We start from the raw sequence: 9,961 nt of genomic DNA, 5'->3' as shown, positions 1-9,961 counted from the left end.
TCACTGAGAGTTGACTGTTTTTCTCTATGAGACACAGGCCTCTCAAGGGCAAGGACTCTGACTTTTTCACTTTGGATCCCTAGAACACAATATAGTACTTGCTGCATATTAGGAGAGCAAAAAATCTTTGTGTTGTGGATGAATGGACGCATGGATTAATTAGTTAATCAACTTGAACCCACTCAGCGTGACCTTCCCTGTCTGAGCTTTTACTGCAGGTTGGTTCAATCTCAACAAGTTGTAGGTGGTCAGAGGCACTAGCTCTACAGGGGCCATACCACAGGGTTTCAAAACTTTCAACAGACCACACGTAGGATGGAATTCCAGTGGGTGACTCTCACTATGATTTTAGTTCTCAATTGTCTGAGACTTTTTTTTCCCCCTAAAAGTTTGGGTTTGGTAAAACTCAGAACATGTTTTCCCCAGCACATCCCCCCACAATCTAAACCTATGTATATTTTAGCGAAAATTTAATCCATGTGCCTCTCCATTCGTTCGCACACATCATCAACATGCTTTTTAGTAAGAGCTATTGTGAGATTTTTGTGTAAATATTTTTTGTCATTTAACTACAGAGTTGCATTTTCTCAGTGATATCTGGGGCAGGCTATGCTGAGTGTTTACCCAATAGTCCCCATTTTTCTTCCTGATTAAACCTCAATTCTACTCTGATATTGGGCAGCCATATGTTCCAGGGACCTCCTTCCCAGGCTGGGCAGGACTGGGGTGAGGGGTTGGTATTTATTAGGCTGAGCAATGATGTAAATTTCTTCTCTCTTGCTAGTGATTAGTTTGAGCATGGGCATGTGATCTCCTTCTGACCAGTGTGTTCTGCTAGACAGACTTCTAGCAACATTTTCTTTACTCTTAAATAGTAACCCAATGCAGGCACTGGGCTCTTCCTGCCTTTGGACTTTGTCTAAGAGGACATGGTCCTTGCACCTGCTGTAGCCATCGTGAAACCAAGAAAGGAAGGACAAGGGACCTGCAGCAAAGCCAACCTGGAACCCTGACATTCTTGAGCCTCTGAATTTACCAACTCTGGAACCGAACTGCCTCCAGACATCTTGCCATGTGAAATAACAAATCCCGTATCTTTTAAGTCACGATTAACTGCATATTCTATTGCTCACTGCCAAATACATTCCAACCAAAGACGACATTTAAACTATGATTTTAGAATTTCTGGATTGGTATAAAAACCTTTAGAATCCAGTTGATACAAAGTTATTCACTCAGTGGCCAAACTTGGGTTTTTCCCTTTTATAGTTAACAGCCTTGTAAGATTTATTGGGAATTAAAAATTAATCTTAAATAGATATAAACAGTGGAAAATTGTGTGTATGTGTTAGTGTTAATTCTTTCCTCATTTGCATGTGTTTAATTGTTGTTTTTATTTTTTTAATAAAGGAAAATTATGAAATAGTGTAACAAAGACCATCAAAAGTACAAAATTCCTTGATCCCTTATCCCTACTCTTTCTTGATCTTGAAGCTGGCAACTCTAATTCATAAACAAGCAATTGGTGAAATAAGTCGAACTGTTTAAAGTATATTAAATTACTTAAAGTGATAAAAAATGATTAACATAATTTAATCCTTTCTGTCTTCTTCTACGCCTTGCCTCTAAAACACATTTCCGAATGCTCTGGTTTTTCAGGATCTGTTTCTACTTGGTTGTTGACCCTCAGTTAAAATAGATTCATTTGAAATAGTGGTACATATTTGGGAAAACAAAAATCAAAATTTAGTTAGGTTTTCCCCTTGATTAAATTATCAACTGCATAAGACACAAATCTAATTTGATTGTTTTCTACAAAACAGTAGGCACAGGGCATTACAGTATAGTGATTAATACAAAACGGACATACAGTTGGATGATGGCTGGTTTTCAAATGTAAAATCCTAGACTGTAGGAGGTAGAAGAACCAATAGAGATAAACTCATCCAGTGGTTTTCAAAATGTACTTCTCTGTGCTTTAGGCCTTAACTGTGCTCTCCTTTGTGAACTGGCAATTTTATTTGTGATGCAAAGTTTTCACGAGAGAGGCCATTAGGGAATAGCACGGAACAAATGCCACCATGTGTGGTACAGACAACACGTATCAGAAGAAATACAGTGTTGAGATTTCTTTCAAATCATGAAGCTTTCCTTGAAGAGAAGGATTTGGTTAGGTGGCAAAGAGGAGTAGGGAACATCAGGCAGGGTGTAAGAGCATCAGAAAAGCCACTCATGCAAAAGCAGTCAAGCTTGAGCAGAGGCTTGCTCCACTGAAGGGATGAGTTGAGACTGGGAGATAATAATATTGGAAGATCAGAGATGGCTATAATCTGAAGGCAGGTTAACCTTGAGGAGCTCTACTAAATATCAGCCTTTTGGGGAACCAATCAGGCTATCGATTCTCAAACGATAATGTGCATGTGTACCACCTGGAGATTTCATTCAAGTGTGGATTCTGATTCAGTGGTTCTGGTGCGGCCAAGAGAGTGCATTTCTAAGAAGCCCCCAGGTTAGGTCTATTGCTGCTGGTCCATGGGACACACTGAGTGGCTAAAATTAGGCCATTGTTGCAGAATCGGGTCAGGAGTTAGGAATGCTCTTAAATTAATGGGGTAAAAAAAAAAAAAAGAAAAGAAAAGGGAGAAAAAATTTGAGAGAACCAGAGAATGAAAATCTCACTATTACTGAAAACATGGTAGTGGTGTGTTTTCCTAGGTTAGCGTTTTGTTACGTGTTCCTGGAGTGAGTTTGTGTTGCATGCTGTGTAGCTGAAGCCATATAGTTTTGGAGTTGACTCCTGCTTCTGCCATTTCTGGTGTAGTGCCTCTCATTTTTCTCTTCTACTGATTGTGGCTAATAATTTTATCATTGTATGGCTGTTGGGATAATTATATCGATTTATGTGTCTACCAGGCACCACCACATAGCACTGTTGTTGTAATTGTTGTTATTGTTATTTACTAATCTTACAAATCACGTGAAAAGAATTTTTGAATATCCCCGAGGACAGTGGGTATCTGAATTCCTCAAGATGCTTTTATTTCCCCTAGAAAGCAGATCAGCCTCTGTTGATTGTCTTGGGGAAAACATTAGGTGATGACATCACACAGGATTTCCCTTTAACTGGAAGAATCTAATTACTTCCGTGTGCAGGTCTGATGAGGTGAAAAAACCATTCGTGTATCTGAACCACCTGTGAATGGTCAGGGGCGTCCTACCTAATTCCCTTCAGTGAATACACGGCATAAAACTCCCAAGTGATGAAGCTCTGAGTCAGTTATGAGGGCCCCACTGCTCACAAGGGCCCCACTGCTCATAAATTTACTTTCACAGTCATTTTAATGAATTATTTAACTCCATTTCTTTGAAAAGTATATTCTTCTTCATACACCCTCTTAATCCCACGCCCCTGTCCCTCACGCAGCACACACTCCCAACCACGTATACACACACCCAAGGCCCTTGTACAGCGAACGAATTTAACCACAGAGCTGGAAGGGACCTCAGAAATATTATTGCAATGACTTCATTTCATAAACGAGAAGATAGGGGAATTTAGATTTAAAGTGCTCACCCAGCTCATGCAGAGGCTTACTAGTGTCCTCGTGTTTTCAAGATAAGGAATCTAAGGAATGCTATCAAGAAAGGAAATCAGACCATCTTTTATGATTCCTCTTAGGAAAATGGCTCTGGTGTGTATTTTTGGGCATAGGATCAAGCAGATAGTATGGGGCAGTGGTTAAGGATGTGAATTCTGGCTGAGGTTACTTGTTTCACGTCCAGCTCTACTTGTTGGTAACCGTATAACCCAAGACAAGTTACTTAACCACTAGACCTCAGTTACCTCATCTTTAAAATGGGATTAATAATAATAGCCCCACTTCACAGGGTTTTTGTTCCAATTAAGTTGGTTGGTAGATATAGTATATGGAGTAATACTCGGCCCATCATGGTCTTTCTTTCGAACACTTCTTTGGTTTAAGCAACCTGAACATATGTTTTCATTGTGATCTGGCTATCCTTCCAGTGATTCTTGTTCATTTTGTTCCAGTATGTGGTTGAAATAACAAAGATCACCACGATAGACGTCCATGGAGCATACTTGAAATGACCAGAAAATCAAAATGCAACCTTAATGTAAATAATGGGCAAGGTTTTTATTGGGAAACATTTGGCAGAGGCTAGACCTTTAAAAGGCAAATATTATATTTAAGGAAATGGTTTGAACTGAAAATGTTTTTAGATACTGTCAACAAAACCAACTTGTATAATCCCACTTGCCTGCTTCATTATATTCCTATTGTTAGTCCTACATCAAAAGCTAGATCTGATCTAGATTTAAAAAAATAAAGTGTTTCCCAAGTCTGCTTTCCATTATCCCCAGCAAAATCTGTTTCAATATTCAAAACTCATGAAAACAGTGAAAAGAAAAATGTCAGCATAATCCACTGAAACTAAAAGTGCTTGAGGAGTTTGTGGCAGATCCTTGCTGAGAAAATTGCATAGGCACCACGCTCCTCTAGTTTGCATTTTTAACCACCTGAAAAGTATCCTGTACTTTACTTTGGAGCCCGTCCTGGATGGGGAGAGTTTCCACGGAGGGAGATTTCCCAAGCTGAGTTCATTTGCAGTTACCCCTCCCGCTCGCTCGCGATGTCAGCCATGTTGTGGTAGGTGGGCAAGAAAGCAAGGAGTTGAGTTGATAACTATGGAAGCAGGCGACCACAGGCTGCATGGTTATTCACAGATACTTTCTTCTTCATAAGTTTCTACCATCTGGCATTCAGTACAGTAGAATGAAAACAGTTTTTAGAGCAGAAATTGAATAATTAGAAGAGAAAAACTCCCTCCCTCACCCCAAGATTAGCGAAAAATCCTCCAAAGGACTAGTCTAATTTTCACGCAAAGGGTACTCTGCTTTGCTTTGATTTCAGATCAGTTTCTGATATTAATTCTTAAATCAGATTCTTAAATGTTGTTCAATAAAGTCCAAAGAGTTTATAAAAATAGAAGCGAAGATTCTTGTAACTATTTAATCTCTTAACCCCAAAAGAACAGTTGCTCAGGGCTGGGGATCCATCTTGCAAGGTTCTCTCTCTTAATTCAAGTGAGGCCTAGCACATGGGAATCTAGCAATTTGGGGGAAGACCTGGAGGCAGAAAATTCTGCTATTTCTCTCAGAAGCCAAGGATCTAATACTTCTCAGGGAGAAAGACCATGTTTAGACTTTCCTTAAACACTGATTTTTTTCTGCCTTAAGGGTAAGTTCCTAGCCCCATTATCTATGGCTGCTGGAAAACGGGCATTCATTCACTTATTCATTGGCTCTGAGCAGAACAAACATGGTCCCTACCCCATGATGTTTCTAACCTATTAGGAAAACAGATAATAACCACAAAATACACAAAAATATTATTTAAAGTGTGATAAAAGCTGCAAAAAGGAAGTACAGCATAATATGAGAATTTTAACAGTGTGATTTAATTTTGGAGAAGTTGGCAGGGGGCATTAAAGAAAAGGTTTATCCCTGCCCTCCCCCTCCTGCATTGTTACTTGCAAAACTTTTTTAATGAATCCACCTGCTTTTCAGGAATGCTACAGAAATAGTCTTTATAAATATGTATTGCTGGTGTGTAGATTATAAAGCAGGAAGTTTATTTAACAAATATACATTCATTCAACAAATATTTTGAATATCTCCTGTTTGCCAGGAATAATCTAGGTGCTAGGGATGAATCAATCACCAAAATAGACAAAACTCCTTACCCCCATGGAGCATACGTTCAGGAATAGGAGACAGAAAATGAACAAGATAAAGAAATAAAATGTAGAAGATGTTGGGAGGTGAAACATACCAAGGAGAAGAACAAAGCAGGAAAGGAGAGTGAGAAGTGAATGTGTGTAGGGGGCAGAGGGGTGTTGCAACTTTAGGTAAGATGTCCAGGGAGTGAATGCTTCACTGAGTAGGTGACACTTCGATAAAAACCTAAAAGTTGGGAGGGCGAGCCTTGTTTATATCTGGGATTGGGGTGTGGTATGAGGCTAGCGATTCGGCAGAGAAAGCTTGCTGGGTCGTGTTCAGGTTTTTAAAGCCACTGGGAAAGACATAATCAGACTTACATTTTAAAAAGACTGCTCTGGCTATTGTGCAGGGAGCAGATAGAAAGGTGACAGGAGGAAATTGAGAGAGATCAATAGAGAGAGCTCTAGAAACATTATAGGCAAAATAAAGTAGAAACTTGGGCTAAGTTGTAGCAGTGGAGGTGAACGGAAAAGAATGAGTTAGATGTTTTAGAGGGAGAATCCATAGGACGTGGTAGTTGTACTGATATGGGGGATGATGAGTAGAGCACACCTGCTTCTCGTGTTTGGTCCAGCCTAGTGTCAAGATGGCTCTGCTTGGCTTGAGCCTTTTTCCACATGGTATAGTACTTACAGCTGTATATATTTTTACACTTTAGCTAAAAGTTTTTGCAAGTGGTTTTCAGCCAGGTACATACTCCTCAGGGAGATGTCAGCAAGTCTGGCCTGGCTGTAATGGAAAGTTTATAAGCACGCCTTTAGAAAGGTTGAACGCAAAGAGTGTCTCTGTAAGGGCTGAAGCCTTGCACGTACTGGTCCTGAGCTGTTCACAGCATGAAGGCAGTAACAATCTAGAATCTCTGGCTCAGTTGGATGAGGCAGGAGGCACAAATGTATATGTAGACGAACCTGCCAATGGTTTATTGGAATTAAAAGAACTCAACTTTCCCCTTCTCCAACTGGAACTGTTAATGCAGAGGTTTCTTCTCACAGTTTTAAATATGTACTAGTAAGGCTCACAATAACTAAAAGTAAGGTTTACACTGCTTGTCTGGACAAAAACTTTACTACTAGAAGGCCAAAGAACTTCCATAGCTCATATGTCCTGGGATCAAATAATGTCAGAAAGCTATTTCTATTGGGACAGTGGCAGTATGAATAAAGCTAAAGCTTTTGTTGTTAAACTCAGCTGGCATGACTCTTGCTCAGTCCGCAGGGGAAAAAGCATACAAGATCCTGGGCATCCAGTGGTGTGGGCCCAGTGGATCCCCCTGAGATAACCCAGCAGAGCAGGAGGAAGTCAATCATCTGCTTCAACTGGGCTGGGTTGGTGCAGACTGGCCACGCTCTGCTGTGGCGCTGAGCGCCTTTGCTGGTAGATTTGATCACGCAGCTGAAATGGAAGGTGAAGATTACTGATTACGTAATAAGCACCACTTAAAATTGACTCCACTAAAATCAAGAGAATAGAATGAACAAATTGTGATATATTTAGAGGATGGAATTCAAAACTGCCATTAAAAACAGCAAAAAATATAAAATAGTGACCAGCGGAGAAAATCAGATTAGTGTCTACATTTAATTGGTCCATTTTAAATAAAATCACACACACCCACAAACATAGAGAGGGACAAAGAGGCAGAGAGAAAGAAAGAGACACACGGAGAGAGACAGAGACAGAGAGACAAAGAAAGAGAAATGACCAGAAGCATATACACCCAAGTAGTTATTCCTGTTTGGAAGTATTTAGGTAATTTTTCTTCTTTTTAATAATCTATATTTTCTGAAGTTTCTACATTGAACTTCTACTGCTTTATAATAAGAAATAAGTACATAAAATTACCTGATAAAATTGGGCCAGTATAAAAGATAATGACAAAAGTGAAAAAAGGAATATGCTCATATGTCTGGACCCATTCAATATTCAGACCCCAAGCACAAACTCTAACTCACTCTTTTTGTTAACAAAACGTTGACTCGATCCACTCATGCCTGTTTTCTGTTCCTGTGGCCACCACTGAAAAACTTGCACACCTCTTCCTCAGAAAGGGAACATGTTGCTCCCTCTGGGCCAGTCTTCCTAGGACTTGCCCAGACGTTATTATTTTTCATCTAAAATCACGGGAGAAAGTTTGCTGAGACATAAAACCCTGAAGATCAGAGAAGAGTATCTCAGGTGAGCAATCTCTGAAATGTGCGAGTCAACACAGACACATTCCAGCTTCGCATAAGGGAGTCCTGTGCCCTCCCTAGGAACAGGCTGCTGAGGGAGATCATGGTCCCTACACCGAAAGGAGTCATTTGGAAGGATGGACTGGCAAAATCCCACTTAAGACTCCTTCTAACCCTGAAATGGATTTGTATCCAGATTATAACTCATGTGACTATGGAATCAGAGAAGGGATCATGAAAATGGTCTAGTCAGATCTCCACATTTTAAAGATGAGAGAATGTGAACTCAGTAAGGTTAGGTCACTTCCTGTTGTCCCGTTACTACCAGTGGCAGCAGCAGCAAAGTCACAAAGTCTTATATATGGTCTATTTTAAAATGGACTGAACTATATGTAAACGAACTCTAAGGAATTCCTACAGCCAACAATCTTAAACAGAGAGCATTCAAGGGAATAAAGTCCCCCAAAGTTAATAAAAGAGTGGAATGCAAGGAGAGGATGGTTTAAATACGGTTTAAAAAGAACAAAGAGTAGGATGAATCAGAAACTTACCTTTGGCTGTCCATGGTGGGAAATTTTTCACTTCTCTTGGGAAGAAGATTTGTAGCCACATCAGAATACTCAGTGCACACTGTGATTACCTGAAATTCTATGTGTGTGTAGGCTACTATTTGAGACGCATAACCCAGTGTTTCTCAAGGTTTCTTTTTCGGATCACTTAATCCATAATCATTGGGTATAGGTCAGAACACTATTGATTCCTGGGATCCACTGAGGACCTACTGAATTAGAATCTTTAGGAGTTGTTTTTGAGTGTCTGCAATTTTTGCCAGCTCCTTGAGTGATCCTCATAAGCACGGAGCTTGAGAACCACTGATATAATCCACGTGTAATGTTTGATTCTTCTCATTGTACTCGTTCATATTCAAAAATGGTGAATCAGTTTTTCTGCAGATGAAATTACTTGAATCCTTGTATTCTAGCTCATCAGTTCATCACCATATTTATTCCTGAACAGGGGCTATCACTGATGGAATCTTCTAGGCATATGTTATGCCTCTCGTTCCCAGCCAAGGCCGTTGTTAGAGCTCACATCATATTGCCATATCTGTTATCTGACTTAGAGTTCCCTGTCAACTCTGAAACTTTGAATCTTTCCCCACAGGCAGGCAAGTTCCAAGACCACTGCAACATCTTTACCTCCATTCCCTCCTTTCCATCCTCATTGACACTAATCTAATTCAAACCCTCAATCTTCCCATCTAAACAATTAACAGCCTTGTCACTGGGGTACTCGTCTCCATCTCTTTTCCAATCATGACATTTGCCATCTTCTCAAAGGCGTACTCCAATCATGTTTCTCCCTTTCTCTTAAGCATTTGATAGCCAATCCCTACAAGAGCAGCAAACTGAATTAAGACTAAAACTATTGACCTAGCTTTCAGGCCCTCTTTTGCCTGAACCCAACCTAAATTTGCAGCCTTGATTTTATTGCTTTTTCACTCGAATTCACACTGAATTCGTCCTTGCTTGTTGACGTGCCTTTACTTCTAATGTTAGAATAACAAGAACTTCTTCCCTCATTTCTACTAACCCAAAGCTTAGCCATTATTTTTGACCTCTATTAAAAGACGCCTCATCTGTAAGGCCCTTATTATTTCCTCTGATTTAATATTTTCCCGCAATCCTCTGTAGAGCCTCTGCCTTTTGTGCCTCCCCAGGACACTTTCACATTGATCCTCATAAACGTTATTTCTATAATTTTCCCATTATCTGTAACAACTAAATCAACACGTTTGCTGCATAAATTTTCGAATAAATCTTTTTTTAAAGTAAGGTTTCTAGATGACTTATTCTCCTTTCCCAGCATATCTTGGAATTTCTGAAACGTGGGATAAGTTTATCTCCCTCTAATAACAAGAGAAGAGGTTTTATGGACAGACACAGTACATAACATACACATCAAACATCAGGACACACTGCACCAA

This window comes from Ceratotherium simum, chromosome 1 (genome assembly GCF_057802395.1).
Source record: "Ceratotherium simum simum isolate JZ-2026a chromosome 1, ASM5780239v1, whole genome shotgun sequence".
In the NCBI taxonomy this organism is placed as follows: Eukaryota; Metazoa; Chordata; class Mammalia; order Perissodactyla; family Rhinocerotidae; genus Ceratotherium; species Ceratotherium simum.
This window is presented reverse-complemented; position numbering follows the sequence as displayed.